This window comes from Lithobates pipiens, unplaced genomic scaffold (assembly GCF_037356315.1).
Source record: "Lithobates pipiens isolate NorthernLeopardFrog02 unplaced genomic scaffold, aLitPip1_a1.2 Scaffold_10, whole genome shotgun sequence".
Lineage (NCBI taxonomy): Eukaryota > Metazoa > Chordata > Amphibia > Anura > Ranidae > Lithobates > Lithobates pipiens.
This window is the reverse complement of record NW_027507686.1, coordinates 27508931-27525792: the sequence shown is the minus strand read 5'-3', so window position 1 is coordinate 27525792 and position 16862 is coordinate 27508931. Positions and strand designations below refer to the sequence as shown.

General features: G+C 46.9%; 1 long non-coding RNA gene across 1 annotated transcript in view; it reads right to left on the bottom strand.

The window, feature by feature from the left end:
- Nucleotides 1-15888, bottom strand: part of LOC143928365 (uncharacterized) — a 17457-nt gene extending 1569 nt beyond the window's left edge. Inside the window, exon 1 of the long non-coding RNA XR_013262399.1 lies at nucleotides 15546-15888. This is a non-coding gene — a long non-coding RNA (uncharacterized LOC143928365). The remainder of the gene's footprint in view (nucleotides 1-15545) is intronic.
- Between the last annotated feature and the right edge of the window lie 974 nt (nucleotides 15889-16862).

The following is a 16862-nucleotide window of genomic DNA, read 5'->3' as shown; positions in this document are numbered from 1 at the left end:
TTTTATTTCTGTTGCGCACTGAGCTAAGTATGACTAATCTAGAATTTTTCTTATCGATATTGTGACTTATCACCAACTTCCTTCCCGTTTGTTCTTTTAGTGAAGGGGGGGGGGATCCGCTGCTGCGGGCGGGCAAGAAAGGGTCAGCCAGAGACGAAACCTGCTCATCTTCCCTGCTGCAAAGGATTCTGGGTATCGAATCATTCAGGATTAAAGGGTCTGTCCACCCAAAACTGAATGGTTGGTGGATGTTAGAAAGTTAAAGAAGAAGTAAACCCTGATGGGATTTACTTCCTTTTTTGTTCCCTGCAAAGTAAAAGCATAATGTGCTAGTATGCATCGCATACTAGCACATTATGTGACACTTACCTGCAAACGAAGCCCGTGCTGTCCACGCTGGAGGGCGCATTCACGTTTGCCCCTCTTCCTTCTGGGGGCCGCAGATTCCGGCTCTGTGACTGGGCAGAGTCACGTGATGTCACTCCCGCGCAGAGGCCATTTCTACACAGCAAATACGCCGATGACATCATCGGCGTAGTATAAAGTAAATATCTCCTTAACAGCACACGTATAGGAGATATTTACTGTACCTTATTATAGGCTTACCTATAGGTACAACTTAAAAATGGAAGTCTACAACCTCTTTAAGCTGCCAATACACTAGGAGGATTCAAACACTTTTGTTTCAGGCGTCTTTTATTATTAACTGCTTCAATACTGGGCACTTTTACCCCCTTCCTGCCTAGGCCAATATTCAGCTTTCAACGCTGTCACACTTTGAATGACAATTGCGCGGTCATGCAGCACCGTGCGCATATGAAGTTTTTATCATTTTTTTACACAAATAGAGCTTTCTTTGGGTAATGATAGTCTCCCCCTTACATCAGGGTCTCCATCAAAGCCCCCCCTTACATCAGGGTCCCCATGATAGTCCCCCTTTACATCAGAGGCCCCTCCCCCCTTACATCAGGGTCTCAATCAGAGTCCCCTCTTACATCAGGGTCCCCATCATAGTACCCCCTTACATCAGGGTCCCCATGATAGTCCCCCTTTACATCAGAGGCCCCTGCCCCCTTACATCAGGGTCTCAATCAGAGTCCCCTCTTACATCAGGGTCCCCAGCAGAGTACCCCCTTACATCAGGGTCCCCAGCAGAGTACCCCGTTACATCAGCGCCCCATTAGAGTCCCCCCTTAGATTAGGGTCCTCTTTTATTTTTTGCAAAACAAACGAAAAAAGACCGAAAATTGTACCCAAGTGTAATTTTTATCTTTTTTTTACACAAATAGAACTTTCTTTGGATAATAATACTCTCCCCCTTTACATTAGAGTCTCCATCAAAGTCCCCCCTTACATCAGGGTGCCCATTGCCCCCCCCCCTCTCAATCAGAGTCCCCCCCTTACATCAGGGTCCCCATCATAGTCCCCGTTTACATTTGGGTCCTCATCATAGTCCCCCCCTTACATTAGGGTCCCCAGCAGAGTACCCTCTTACATCAGGGCCCCATCAGAGTCCCACTCACATTAGGGTCCGCCCATTAGGGTCACCGCAGGTTTTTTTTAATCTTTTGCAAAACAAACAAAAAAAAAGACCAAAAATTGTGAAGAAATGCATTTTTCTTCATTTTGTTTTTCTAAAATGTTGCAAATAAATAATCTTTTTTCATAAATTAAGGCCAAAATGTATTCTGCTAAATTATTTTTTATTATTGTTTTTTTTTTTTTTGTGTTTTTGGCCAATTTTCCTTTTATAATAATAATAATAAAAAAAAAATCAAGAGATATCCATTACCATTTACCACCAAATGAAATTCCAATTTGTCCTGAAAAAATTAGATATAATCCACCTAGATATACAAAGTAGTTGTGATGATATGTACAGCTTTAGGCTAGGTTCACACTATTGCGATGCGGGAACGCCGCGAATCCGCGGCGTTTTCCCGCATCGCTCACCTCCCGCCGGCAGTTCACACTGCCCTATGCGGACGGCTGGGGGTGTCAATGTTATGTTAATGACACCCCCAGATCCGTCGGCATATCGCAGTGCGATCTGCCGACTCGCACAGGAATCGGATCGCATGGTGTGAACCCCCATGCGATCCGATTCCGTTGCGGACCCAAAAAAGGGTCCTGTGCGAGTTTGCTGCGGGACAGCTGCGAGTTCAGCCATACTATCTGTATGGCTGAACTCGCAGTGCTACGGAGATCGGATGTGATTTGCTGTGCGAATCACATCCGGTTCTCCCCCCGCAGCGGTGTGAACCCAGCCTTACTGTCAAAGTCACAAAATTGGGCTTAGGCATTAAGATTTGTTTTACGCTTAGGCTCGAAGGGGTTAAAAAGAAAATTTAAAAAAAAAATGCAGTTTTTTACATTTTTTTTTTTTGTATTTTTTTTTTTTACACACTATGGTTGCTTATAACTGTGCATTTTCATACCTGCCAACTTTCTGAGATGGGAATGAGGGACAACCATTAGCAAAATTATGCAGGCATAGGACACAGGACACACCCCCTGCCACGCCCCCCTTTAAAGGAGAATTGTACAAAACAGAATGATGGGTTAAAACTACAAGTGCTTTTTTTTTTTTTTTTTTACTGCTATTATTCCTTTATATTGGCTCATGGAATTTACAAATGCAGCAATTTAGAAATCAGATGAAAGGTTTAGCTCTGTAAAACACTTTTTTGATAGATAAATAGTGCATTTTATATACAACTATATAGATCAGACCAAAATGAGGGACAAATGAGGAGGAATGAGGGACATTGTTCTGAATGAGGGACAGTCCCTCGAAATCAGGGACAGTTGGGAGCTATGCATTTTACAGTTATAAGCAACCATTTTTTTCTGAATGAAAACTACTCATTCATTGTTTACTATTGTGATTAGCTGTAATTGGCCACAGATAATCATATGGTGCAAATGCGCTGTGATTGGCCCTGCCTGTACCATGTGATGACTGTGGCCAATCACAGAGCTCATCACATGAATCAAAGCCTTTTATTGTGTACAATTGTCATGAGATCTGCTGTGACTGGCCACGGTGGTCACATGGTACCGGCAGCGGGTCAGTGACCTGTCATCAGTGGGGAAGAGCTCAGGCATGTTCGCATGGAACATGTGCAGAGCCCGCCAGGAAGTCGGCACAGCGCTGCGCTAATCACAGGCAATGAGACATTGCCCCAATCTCTGCAGCCGCACATCGGGGCAATGTCTCACTGCCTGTGATTAGCGCAGCGCAGCGCCGACTTCCTGGTGGGATCTGCACGTGTTCCATGCGAACACGCTTGAGCTCATCCCTAGTCATCAGCCCTGTCTGGTGGACACGGCGGGTGACAGATCGTGCTGGATTGTGGCCCATTGGTCATGCGCGAGGAGTGATCCTGGGAGGATGTCATATGACATTCGTCATTTTACAATAGTCCAGGTGCGAAGGTGTTAAAAAGCCAGCCTTGACCTCCAGTCGGTAACTTTGCCAAGGCTGAGATGATGCGTCATCAGTATGCTGCAGGCAGGAGGAAGCATTTCCTCAGTCTCCTCTCACAGTGATCAGACTGTACATTGTGGCTTGTTGCCAGTCACAGGGCGAAAGGCTGCAACAGGGCCTGGCCTGTGTGAGACATTTGTGAACACAGTCAAGTACTTCACAGGCACCAAGATTTACATGATTGTGTAATTTCTTAGCCGGTATCTCAGTCTAAGAAAGTAGATGGTAATCCTGAATGATACCTGAACAAAGATGGCGCCATCCTTCTGGAGAGTTAAATCGATGAAGACATTGTCAGGGTGAGTACTGTGATCTTTGTGAGAGGTAATAAACATCGACACATTGCTGAGCATGCTGCACCCAACAAAATATATCCAGCGACAGGATCACTTTGTTCTTGTGTGGCAGCTCTAGTCAAAGCTGATTAAGCCCCCATTCACATTGGCGCCATTTGACATGCCAAATCGCAGCCTATTGACGGTAATGGCACTAATGCCGCAAAGTTGAAGTCACATCAATTTTCAAAAGTAGTTCCTGAACTACTTTTGGCGACTTTGGGGGGCGATTTCAATAGAATTCTGTGCATGAACCCGCACAGATGTCCTTCAAATCGCCCCCTGAACTCGCAATGAAATTGTGCGAGTTCAGCTGAACGATTTCAAACCCACGTTCAGTGTGAACGTACCTTAAGGCTCCATTCACACTTGTACTCCAAAGTTGCGCTGACATTGGAGCAACTTTGATGCAACTTTGGATGGGTGCAACTTGGGTAACGACTTTGGCTTTGACCAGTGATAGTGGACAACTGCTGCACAATGGTTGCAATGTCTAACATTCAGGTGCGACTTTTATGCAACTTTTGAGGGTTAACATTGAAGTCTATGGCCCTCAAGCTGCATGAAAGTCGGACGAAAGTAGTGCATGAACTATTATGAAGTTGCTTCAACTTTAAGTCGCACATAAATTAATGGTTATCATTGGAAAACACGAGGAACGACTTGTCATGCGACTTTGATGTCCAAAATCGCATGGCAAGTCGCACAAGCATGGAAGTAGCCTAAGACACCATAGCAGCCAACCAGCAAGATCCTAAATGGATCTTTGGAGTTGGTCTGTTGCTTAGAATATGGGGTGCCACGGAATGTTCTGGGAGTTTTATGATTGGTGTCACCTGTGCAGGGATGGTGGGGGTACATTGTTCCATAGGACTATAGTCCCATACACACTGTTGGTGTGTATGGGACAGATTTTCTGCAGATTTTTTCCTTCAAATTTACCAAAAAACATATAATATGAGGTCAAACCTTAAAGCGGAGGTCCACCCTAAAGTGGACCTCCGCTCATCGGAACCCTCCCCCCTCCGGCGCCACAATTGGCACCTTTCAGGGGGGAGGGGGGTGCAGATACCTGTACAGTACAGGTATTCTGCACCCACTTCCAGGATAGCTCTCTGCGGAAAGGGGCGTAGATTACGCCCCTTTCCGCAAGTGCCCGCCCCTTTCCGCAAGTGCCCCGCTGCCTGCTGGGAAACACACAGATCCCAGAGGCAGCGGGGACCGTCCTTATTGCACAGCGCGACTCGCGCATGCGCAGTAGGGAACCGGGAAATGAAGCCGAAAGGCTCCATTTCCTGATTCCCATACCCAAGATGGTGGCGGCAGCACTCGAGACGATCTAGAGATCGGCTTCGGGTGCCGACATCGCGGGCGCGCTGGACAGGTAAGTGTCACTATTTTAAAAGTCAGCAGCTGCAGTATTTGTAGCTGCTGGCTTTAAAAAAAAAAAAAAAAAAAAAAACGCGGAGTCCCGGTGGACTCCCGCTTTAAAGGGGTTGTAAAGGTAAATGTTTTTTCACCTTAATGCATTCTATGCATTAAGGTGAAAAAACATCTGACAGTGCCTGCGCCCCCAGCCCCCCGTTTTACTTACCTCACCCCTCGAAAGTCCCGCGCTCGTCCCCGACTTCCTCTTCACCACTCAGCCTGGCCGCTGATTGGCTGGAGTGGATGGATGGAAAGCAGCGCAGCCATTGGCTCGCACTGCTGTCAATCACATCCACTGATGCGGAGCGCAGGGGGGCGGAGCCGTGGGATACAGCGAGCGGCTATACCTGCCGGCTGTATCATGGGAGCGCGCCCGCAGGTGCTTCTCACCATGTGAGGGAGCTCGCATGAACGTGAGAAGCACCTGTGGGAGGAAGCCGAGACAGCCGCCGAGGGACCCCAGAAGAGCAGGTTCGGGGCCACTCCGTGCAAAACGAGCTGCACAGTGGAGGTAAGTATAACATGTTTGTTATTTTAAAAAAATAAATAAATTTAACTTTACAATCCCTTTAATGCCCTGTACACACGGTCAGACATTCCAACCACAAAATCCATCTGATTTTTTCCGACGGATTTTGTCCGAAACTGGTGTTGCATACACACAGTCAGACAAAGTTGTCAGAAAATCCAATCGTTTGGAACGCGGTGGCGTTCGTTTCGTACGACGGGACTACGTAGAGGCAAGTAGCCAATAGCTTTCGTCTCGTAATTTATTCTGAGCATCTCTGGCACTTTGTCCGTGGGAATTTTCTACAAACGTTCGGAAAAAGTCAGATCGAATTTTGTTGTCGGAAAATTTTAGATCCTGCTCTCAAACTTTTTCCATCTGAATTTCCGACGGAAAAAGTCCGATAGAGCCCACACACGATCGGATTTTCCGACAACATAATCCAATCAGGCTGTTTCCGTCTGAATTTCCGACCGTGTGTACAGGGCATAAGAGTTTCAATGTGTATGCAATCAGGCAGGCCCTTGCACTACATGTTGGTTTTGGTAAATCTGAAGACAAAAATCTGCAGAAAATCTGATAGTGTGTATGGGGCTTATAAAAGAAAAAAACGCCCATTTTGCATTCCTTTCCCAAGTACCTGCCTGTCTCCCGCATCTACAGGACATGAGCAGGAAAGGATCTGTGTTAAAGTTATTGGCTGTGTCAAAGTAGTCTATGAATCGCATGCCGCTGCATTTTAATAACAAATACAAATAACTGGAAAACAAAACATCTCATTGTCTGCACCTCGATGACTTTACAACTCATCCCATATCCCAAGTAAAAGCAGAAGCTGGAAAGCCGTTATGAAAATGTATTTGTAGACAGCAGCTGTCATTGCAAAGGCCTGCATAGGCAACCTTCACTTTTTACCCACTTGACCTCCAGGAGGTTTTACCCCCACCCCCTTCATGACCAGGCCATTTTTCGCTATTCAGGGCTTTGCCATTTTAACCACTTGCCTACCGGGTACTTCCACCCCCTTCCTGCACAGGCCAATTTTCAGCTTTCAGTGTCTTGAATGACAATTGTGGGGTTAATGAGTTACCAATTAAAAAAAAACTAAGCCTGAGAAATCATATGGACAAAAAATATCAATATATCAATATCAATATACCAATACAAAACTCAGGGGAATGTTCACAAATGCCAGGAGCCTGGCCAAAAAGAATGGAGGAACTGGATCTGCTATTACACGAGGAGGATGGGGACTTCATGGGAATAACAGAAACTTGGTTTGACAGCTCACGTGACTGGCTGGCAAACATCCAGGGGTATTCCTTGTATCGGAGGTGCCTATATATATCAGGAATGATTTATGGGTAGAAGAGCGGAATGGCATCAGTGATGGGGCAAAGAAGGAGGTGGAATCCGTATGGGTGGAACTCCAAAGGGTGGAAGTAAGCGGGAACTTACTAGTGGGGGTATGGTACAGGCCCCCTAACCCAATGGAAGAGGTGGGCCTCCTTTCACAGTTAGAAATGGCAGCAAGACAGGGAAATGTCATTACTATGGAGACTTCAACTATCCCGACATTGATTGGGCAGAAGGCACAGCCCACTCATTAAAGGCCTGCCATTTCTTAAATGTTCTACAACTTCATGTCCCAATTGGTGGATTCCCCGACTAGGAAATTATACAGATCTGATTGTAGATATGGAAATATGGGACAACTTGGGAACTAGCGACCACAAGATTATTACATTCCACATAAATCATGGGATCCCAGCGTAAGAATGAATCTTTTCAGTCCCAGGGCGTGTAGGAGAACACGGGGTTACATGATGAGAATGGAAGAGAAGTGGTTTAACCTTAATGTGGTTGTAATGTAAACCCATATGCCGCGTACACGTGATCTGAATTTCGGCCCACAAAAGACCAATGAAAGTTTTTCGTCAGGAAATGTTACCACATGTATGTTACATAGTTGCTAAGGTTGAATAAAGACACCAGTCCATCCTGAGTGAGTGTCTACAATTGTCCCTATCCCTGTACATAGTAGATCACACACTCACATTGATCCCTACCCTCAAGGAGCCCACAATCCAAGGTCCCCATTCATATACTAGGGCCAATTTTGGACAGAAGCCAATTAACCTACCTGCATGTCTTTGGAGTGTGGGAGGGAAACTGGAGTACCCGGAGGAAACCCACGCAGGCACAGGGAGAAAATGCAAACTCTAGGCAGGTAGTGTCATGGTTGGGATTCAAACCAGCGACCCTTTTTTACTGCTAGGTAAGAGTGCTAACCACTACACCACTGTGCTGCAGCAGACTATTACTGGCCGAATTCCAGCCAGCAAAAGATTGAGAGCACGCTCATTCGGTGGTGTAGGCAGGAAGTATGGATAGTTTTAAAAGATCCTTGGACATGCATCTCAGCATAAACAATATACAGGGATATAGGAAATTATTTTTCTTCACACACACACACCTATCTACACAGGTTGAACTGGATGGACTGTTGTCTTTATTCAACCTTACCCAACATGTAACTATGGATCCATATGACATTTTTGTCCTTTTTTTTTTCTTTTTCACACAAATAGAGCTTTCTTCTGGTGGTATCTCATTTTTTATTTTTTTGCTAAACTATTTTGAAAAAAGTTTCTTAGTTTCTGATATAAAATTTTGTACATAAGTACTTTTTCTGATGAGGCTGCACCAGGGCCGCCATCAGGGGCGTACAGCCCATACAAGTGTAAGGAGCCCGAGCGACCTGAGGGGCCCCGTCCCTCAGAACACTCGGGCTCCAAGTTGGCACCTCCCCTTTGTTCTTTTGCCCTCCCTACACTAGTCCCAACTCCCGTTGGTGCTGCCCACTGCACTAGCTTCTGACTCACAGTTAGCCGATGTGCTCGAGGGGCGCAGAAATGAGTGTCCACCCCCCCCCCAGAATTCCATCCACCTGCTCCTCTTCTCCCCCTCTTTTGATGGCTGCTAAGATGCTCTGTCCTCCTAACCATTTTCTGGCCTCAGTGTGCAGTGACAGGCAGCTCGGGAGGTTCGGCTTTCCTGAAAGCATTTCCCGTCCAGCATGCCTGAGCTTCACATACATCCCTTCTCCCGATCCTCCCGATCCTCTCTCCCTGCTCATGTGCTAATGTATCTGTTAAGTAGCCGACAGCCACATTGAAAAAAGCCGCTGACTGAGGGCTTCCAGGGACCTTCCAAGTAAGTGAGCAATGTGACCAGACCCTGTCCTCTCTCTCTCCCTGACCCTCCTGCTCTCTCCCTTATCCCCCCTCTCTCTCTCCCTTATCCCCCCTCTCTCTCTCCCTTATCCCCCCTCTCTCTCCCTGACCCGTCTCTCTCTCTCCCTTATCCCCCCTCTCTCTCCCTGACCCTCCTGCTCTCTCCCTTATCCCCCCTCTCTCTCTCCCTGACCTGTCTCTCTCTCTCCCTTATCCCCCCTCTCTCTCTCCCTGACCCTCCTGCTCTCTCCCTTATGCCCCTCTCTCTCTCCCTGAGCCTCCTGCTCTCTCCCTTATCCCCCCTCTCTCTCTCCCTGACCTGTCTCTCTCTCTCCCTTATCCCCCCTCTCTCTCTCCCTGACCTGTCTCTCTCTCTCCCTTATCCCCCCTCTCTCTCTCCCTGACCTGTCTCTCTCTCTCCCTTATCCCCCCTCTCTCTCTCCCTGACCTGTCTCTCTCTCTCCCTTATCCCCCCTCTCTCTCCCTGACCCTCCTGCTCTCTCCCTTATGCCCCTCTCTCTCTCCCTGAGCCTCCTGCTCTCTCCCTTATCCCCCCTCTCTCTCTCCCTGACCTGTCTCTCTCTCTCCCTTATCCCCCCTCTCTCTCCCTGACCCGTCTCTCTCTCTCTCTTATCCCCCCTCTCTCTCCCTGACCCGTCTCTCTCTCTCTCTTATCCTCCCTCTCTCTCCCTGACCCGTCTCTCTCTCTCCCTGACCCATCTCTCTCTCTCTCCCTAACCCGTCTCTCTCTCCCTGACCCATCTCTCTCTCTCCCTGACCCATCTCTCTCTCTCTCCCTGACCCGTCTCTCTCCCTGACCCATCTCTCTCTCTCTCTCTCTCTCTCCCTGACCCGTCTCTCTCTCTCCCTGACCCCTCTCTCTCCCTGACCCCCTCTATCTCCCGCTGACCCCCTCTATCTCCCGCTGACCCCCTCTCTTTCTCCCTGACCCCCCTCTCTATCCCTGACTTCTCGCTCCCTGTCTCCCACTCTATCTCTCCCTGCCCCTCCTTTCTCTCTCTACCCTACCATCTTACTCTCGCCATACTCCCCCCTCTCTCTCCCTGCCCCCCCCCCCCCCCCCCTCTCCCTGCCAGCACTTTATTAACTTCCCACTTAAAGCAGTATTAAACCCCAAAGCAAACATTTATTATATAGCAGCTTACCAATTCTTAGATGTGATGGCTGCATTAGTTTTCTTTTTAGGGGTTTACTTTTTTTATTTTTACCTGGTGATCCTGCTAGCAAGTCTGTTGTTTTTTAAAAGAACAAGCTGTCTTGGAGATAACACATTTAACACGGGGAGATGTGCTTACAATAATCAGTTTCCATGTATTCACCTTTATCCCAAAAAGAAAAAAAATGTTTGCTGTAACTGATTATATAGTTTGGCTTTATTTGTTTAGTTTACCTAAATCTGCTAGATCATCTAACACCCCCTGCCCCTCAGACTGCTGTCCAAAGGTGTCTCTGTTGCTCCTTCATCCAGAGTGGGGGCACTCTAATGCAGGTGTGTTACTGACCAGATCGCAAGGGGAAAATTAAAAAAAGCTTACAAAAAATAAAATGAATGCAGCCACCACCTCTAAGAATTGGTAAGCTGTAAATTCTATCCCTTTAAATTCACAGCTGATTCGGTGGGATGGCCAGTGGGTGGATCCTGGGGAATGTTGGTGGTCAGGCCTGGGGGGGCCCAGTGCTAAAGCTCTGTAAAATTTCTGATGGCAGCCCTGGGCTGCACTAATAGGTATTGATGAGGCAGCATGGATGGGCACTGATTATCAGTGTAGATTGCTGCTTACCGACTCTCCTCTCCTCACACGCTGTCAGCATGAGGAGAGGACTGCCGATACCTGGCAAATCCTGTTTACACAGTGATCGGCTGTGATTGGACACAGCTGGTCACATGGTAAAGAGCTGCTGGGATTTGCTCTTTTCCCCGATCTGTGATCAGCTGTGTCTGAAGGGATCACGCGCATTTAGAACTGTCAAAACACATGACAAATCGCACGGGTGTGAATGAAGGCTAAACATGGTGTGGGAAACATGCCGAGAACATGCCTTTCCTCTACCACATTCTGGTGTGAACCGACAGTAAGCCCAGGTTCACACTGAGCTGCGGGAATGGAGCCGTGCCAGTTCAGAACAATTTCACTCCCGCATGTCAGTCCTGATTTCAGCCGCGATTTCAGAAACATCTGTGCAGGTTTCTGTACAGATGTCAATGTAAATCGCAGCCGGAAATCGAAAAAAGTAGTACAGAAACTACTTTTTGAAATCGGCGCAGCGCCGCGGATGCGGCATCGCACCAATTAGGACGGTGCCTTTGACGGCAATTGCCGCCGATTTGACATGCGATTTGACATGTCAAATTGCTCCAGTGTGAACCAGGGCTAAAGGATGAGAACGAAAATCTGATTTTTTTTTTCTGTTTCAGGCAAGAAAAAAAGATTTGATGGCGAGTACAGAAAGTAATTGGAAAGCTAAAATATTACAATTGTCAGCAGAACAAAAAGTGCGAGGAAATCTGGGGACACCTGTCTAAAGCCTCGTACACAAGATCGGATTTTCCGTAGACCAGGCTTTTGTACGAAGGCGTGTGCCGTGAACTTGTCTTGCATACAAACGGTACACAATTGTTGGCCAACAAACACGAACCTAGTGACGTACTAGGTGGAACTTCAGCTCTTGAGCGCCACCCTTTGGGCACCTTCTGCTAATGTCATGTTTGGTGAGCGTTGATTCCAAGCATGCGTGTTTGTACTTTGGACTTTTGTGTGAAGGACTTGTGTACACACGATACGAAAATCTGACAACAGACCATCGTATGCCGAAAATTTACTAGCCTCTCATCCAACATTTGTTGGTGGAAAGTTGGCCAAAAATTGTCTGCCGAAAATCCGATCATGTGTACGAGGCTTTAGGCTGGGTTCCCACTATTGTGAATTGGATGCAGGTTTCTTCACATCCAATTCACATGTCAGGAGATTGTTCCCGGCTCTATGGAGCCAGTTCACACATCCCTGGAGTGGCTCCGCTGCGAATTGCACAGGAACCCTGTACGTCTTCTGGTCTGTTTCAGGTCTGAATTCAGCCAAATATTTGGACTGGAATGGAACCTGAAATGGTGAATAAGGACACACCGGACCCCCACTGTGAGCTGCTCCGTGCTGCAGTGTGAACCCAGCCTAAGAGGGGGATTCCTTCACTTTGGAGATTTCCTGTCACTTCCTGTTGTGTCTCCGGGACAGGAAGTACAACCGTGGCCAAAAGTTTTGAGAGTGACACAAATATAAATTTTCACTAAATCTGCTGCTTCAGTGATTTTAGATCTTTTTGTCAAAATTACTATGGTATACTGAAGTATAATTACAAGCATTTCATAAGTGGCAAAAGCTTTTATTGACAAATACCTTAGGCTTATGAAAAGAGTCAATATTTGCAGTGTTGACTCTTCTTTTTCAAGACCTCTACAATTCTCCCCGGCATGCTGTCAATCAACTTCTGGGCCACATCCTGCCTGGCGGCCCATTCTTGTATAATCAATGCTTGGAGTTTGTCAGAATTTGTAGAGGGTTTTTTTTTTGTTCACCTACCTCCTGAGGAATGACCACAAATTCTCAATGGGATTAAGATCTGGACCCATAATTTCGATGTTTTGTTCCCCAAGCCACTTAGTTATCACTTTTGCCTTATGGGAAGGTGCTCCATCATGCTGGGAAAGGCATTGCTCCTCAAACTGTTCTTGGATGGTTGGGAGAAGTTACTCTTGGAGGATGTTTTTGTACCATTCTTTACTTATGGCCGTGTTCAAAATTGTGAGTGAGCCCACTTCCTTGGCTGAGAACCTCACACATGATACTTTACTGTTGGCATGACACAGGACTGATGGATCGCTCAACTTTTCTTCCCTGGACAAGGTTTTTGCCGGATGCCCCAAACAATCGGAAAGGGGATACATCAGAGAAAATGACTTTACCCCGGTCCTCAGCAGTCCAATCCCTGTACCTTTAGCAGAATATCAGTCTGTTCTTGATGTTTTTCCTGGAGAGAAGCGGCTTCTTTGCTGCCCTTCTTGATGCCAGGCCATCCTCCAAAAGTCTTCTCCTCACTGTGCGTGTAGATGCATTCACACCTGCCTGCCGCCATTCCTGAGCAAGCTCTGCATTGGTGGTGCCCCGATCCCACATCTGAACCAACTGTAGGAGACGGCCCTGTCGCTTGCTGGACTTTATTGGGCGCCCTGAAGCCTTCTTCACAAATGCAGTGGAGATGTTTATTATGGGATTAAAGTGATACTAAAGTCCACATTTTTTTGTTCAACCCCTAGGCTCCAAGCGCATGCAAATATGAGGCCTCTCTGCGGCCAGAGTCGTGGCAGCAAGGGGCCACATATATGCGTGCATTAGTGCCGATAGAGCTGTGCCAAGAGCGTGCGACCCGGGCACAGTGACCAGCGGTTAATGAAAAGCTACTGATTGCTTCTTAGTATCTGGAGCTTTCCAATCATGTGACCACGTGATAGCCAATCACAGCGGTCACATGGCCACAAGCCCCGCCCTGCCTCCTGGAACACCTTAAAGGGCCGGCTGGAATCGGTGTAAAGGGGTTAAAAATAACAAACATGTCATACTTACCTGCTCTGTGTAATGGTTTTGCACAGAACAGCCCCAATCCTCCTCTTATCGGGTCACTTGCCAGTGCTTCTGGGCCCTCCCTCCTGCTGAGAGCTCTCACAGTAAGCAGCTTGCAATGGGGGCACCTGAGCCATGTCGCTACTCTGTGAGTGCATTCAGACATGGGGCTGCGGCCTAGCCCCGCCCCCTCTCTCTCCTCATTGGTCGCTCACTTTGACAGCAGCAGGAACCAATGGCACCCTGCTACTCTCAGCCAAAAGCCCCATTCACACTATTCGATTTTCTGCAGATTTTTGTCTTCAGATTTACCAAAACCATGTAGTGCAAGGGCCTGCCTGATTGCATACAAATTGAAACTCTTAAGGTCTGACCTCATATTATATCGTTTTGGTAAATCTGAAGATAAAAATCTGCAGAAAATCTAATTGTGTGTATGGGGTCAAAGAGAGCCAAGCCTCTTGTGCAACATCGCTGCAATGAGATGGGGTTTCAGGTAGGGTTGCCACATCAGTCTGGGATTCAACTGGACAGTCAAGGTTTTGAATCATGTGTCCGGGTTTCAGGTGCACTGAAATCCCTGACACATTATTCAGACCGGGCTGCAGCTCCCCAAGTAACCAAGATAGTCACACACAAATCTGTTTCCATCCATGAACTGTGGGTGCTGTCTGGGGGGGGGGGGGGGGCAGGTTCGGCATCACTGGGATGCAGGGTGATGATGTCAGCAAGAGCAATTCGGCCAAACCCACATTTTGCTGCGGCACGTTATGCACACCGCATTACTACTCTCTCCTTGGGGCACCCAAAGGTGTCCCAGTCCACCAAAGTGTTGGGGTTTGGCTTGAAGAAAAGGTGGTCGCTAGGCTCAGATACGTATAAGGCTCCGTTCACATCTAGGCGTTGCTATTTTACACGTTTTTTTTATTATGGCGTTTTTGCAGCAGTTTTTGTACAGGTGTTTTGAAGTTCAAAGGTCACCAATGTAAAAGCAGTAAAACGCATGTAGTCTGCCAAAAAAGAAGCTCATGTACTTTTCTGAGCGACGGGCGTTTTGCTTTAGGCGACAGATGTGAACAGTGGCCATTGAAATTAATGGGATCTGTCTTATTTGGTGTTTTTAAGGCTGAGGCTTATGCCGCGTACACACGATCGGAAATTCGGCCAGCAAAAGACCGATGAGAGCTTTTCATCGGAAAATGCGACCGTGTGTATGCTCCATCGGAATTTTGCTAGCCGAATTCCCGCCAGCAAAAATTTGAGAGCATGCTCTTAGTTTTTCAGATGGAAAAAAATTCTGAAAATCCGATCGTCTGTGGCAATTTCAGCGTGCAAAATTCCGACGCATGCTCGGAAAACAATTCGACGCATGCTCGGAAAACAATTCGATGCATGCTCGGAAGCATTGAAACTTCATTTACGCGGCTCGTCGTAGTGTTGTACGTCACCGCGTTCTTGACTTGTCAGAATTTGGTTGTGACCTTTCGTAGGCAACACAAGCTTGAGCGGAATTCCGTTGGGAAAACGATCAGAGCTTTTTACAGCCATAATTCCGATCACGTGTACGCAGCATCAGAGCAGAAAAACGCCCCAAAAAAATGCCTTACAATTGCAATTCATCTGATCCCTCTTCATAATATTCTGGAGTATATGCAAACTCCCCATAAGCCTCTGTGAAAATTAATATCTGCGTCATTCTCAAAACTTTTGGCCCACGGCTGTACAGGTAAGTCTCCCCAGTGGGACCGAGACAGATAAAAAAAAATAAACGAACACAAGGGTATTAACCCTTCTCTACCCAGCCCTAAAAATAAAAGTTTTTCCCATCCATACAGTATAACGGGAGCGGCAGAGTCAGATCGCGGCCAATCAAAACGAGTCAAGTCTGATTAACTTTTCGCAGTTTTGTCTTACCTTTTAAACAGGACGCTCTCAGCCCCATGGTGTCATCAGTCCTCATAGTCCAGTCATGTCAAAAAATAAAAAAATAAAAAAATAGCCACCTGGTATTCTAAAAAGAGCGCAGTGTGAGATCATAGGACTTGCGTCCGATCGCCTTTTTTTTTTTGTTTTGTTTTGGTGAAGCGCGGGATCTCTACCTGAGGAGCAGAAGATACAATGTGGCCGACACACGGTGAGATGCTTCGCTTTACACTCAGATCGGAACTCAGTAGGCGAGTCACATAATAGCAGCGCACGGTGACAGAAAACCGCCGGCTCTGCCGAAAATAAGATTACAACAACCAGCTAAAAAAAAAAAAAAAAACAGCTCTGTAACCACTCGCGCTGCAGAGAGCTGCAAAACTTTTTTTTTTCTTTTTTTGCACGGCAATCTACAAAGTCTCCGTTTCCTGTGACTCTGTTTATTTTTTTCCTCCCAGCGGAGCGAAGGGCAGCGCAAATAAAAAAAAAAAAAAAAAAAAAGGCGATCAGAGAGAAACGCAGCAATTCATATCGTCTTTGTATTTGTTTTATTGACATATGTTGTGTGTCGGGAGATGAAAAATAAAATCAATTCTATAAATACTGGATTGATGAAACAAAAATAGAATTTTAATGTAACCTAGGCAACGACAGAATTTTGCTTTTGTTTTATTGATACGTTAGTAACCGGTTTATCGACTACACAAATAACGCAATTCACTGTGGGGTGGGGGGGGGGGGGGGGGCAGGTTGGGAGGTCAGAGTTTGTTTTATCTTCTTTATTTTATAAATATCATGTTATATTGTTTTTCCAAATGAAAGTTTTATATTACTACTGTACCGTATATGCTCAGTGATGTGGAGGGTTGGGACAAGGGGTGGGCAGGAGGGGAAGCTGCCCTGGGCATTGTGGTATAGTGTTTGGGGGGCACCACAAGGAGTTTTGGGGGAGGGGATTTGCATTAGGGAGGCATCAAGGGGGAAAATATTGGAGGAAATTTGATGGGGGGGTTCTAATAGTGGTGATTCAGGGGGGTTTAGGTTGTGAGGGGGATGGCAGAAGATGATTTGTGCTAGGAGGGATGAGTGAGGGTGTTTGTGTTAAGAAGGGGAATGGGGAGGGGGGACGTTTGTGCCAGGAGGGGGGGTTTGGAGTGGGGGTGGGGAAAGAGAAAGTGTACTCGGAGGGAAGGATTTCTGCCAGGAGGGGTGATTTTTTTTTAAATTGTGCTGGGGAGACTTGAGGAATTGAGGGGGCAAAGATTTGCACTAAGGGAGGGGGGATTTCAGCAGTGGGGGAGGGCGATT